Raw genomic sequence first — 717 nt, 5'->3', positions numbered from 1 at the left:
TGGTTATTACCATATCTTTATTCTACAGTTGATTTGTGTAGGACTTGTTCGCTCTGACTATTAGCAAGCTATTAACAATACCTCTTACCATTAAACGTTTCATCTCAGGGGAGGATACACCCTCAATCATTAAGAAAAAGGACAGAAAAATTCTTTATGTGCACAAAGACGCAAAGCAAATGCATTACATAGTCTTATAGACACGTTTTCTCTTAGGTGTCCAAGTCACCACATATGCCTATGTGTACGTGTATATATGGGCATTCTGAATTACTTTATCACTGTAATTAAAATACAGAATTGCTATCCAAAATTAACATAGAAAATGTGTAACATATTTTTGAATAAAAAAGCATTAAAAAAATTATTTTCCAGCATGTGTGAGTAAGTTGGAAGCATCTAGGTTAAAAGTGTTTCTTTTAAAGTCAATGTTCTTTGTTCCAAAAGTACTTAACCCCAAGACTCAATCTTCATTCACTGGTTTTGTAGAAATCGTCTGTCATAACTTAGAAAACACACAATGAATCCTAGCGTTTGATAACAGCAAAAGGTTTAGAGCGTGACGCCCCAAGCAGCCACTCACAGATCTACATGACATTCATCAGAGATCTGGAACAGGAAGGAAACTCACATAACAATGTTTAGATTTTGGCACAAAAATAATTAAGAGTAATGTGGTAGCAGACAAAGTAAGAGCTGAAAAACAGGTATCTCAAG

This window comes from Falco biarmicus, chromosome 4, assembly GCF_023638135.1.
Source record: "Falco biarmicus isolate bFalBia1 chromosome 4, bFalBia1.pri, whole genome shotgun sequence".
NCBI classification, from domain to species: Eukaryota; Metazoa; Chordata; class Aves; order Falconiformes; family Falconidae; genus Falco; species Falco biarmicus.
This window is presented reverse-complemented; position numbering follows the sequence as displayed.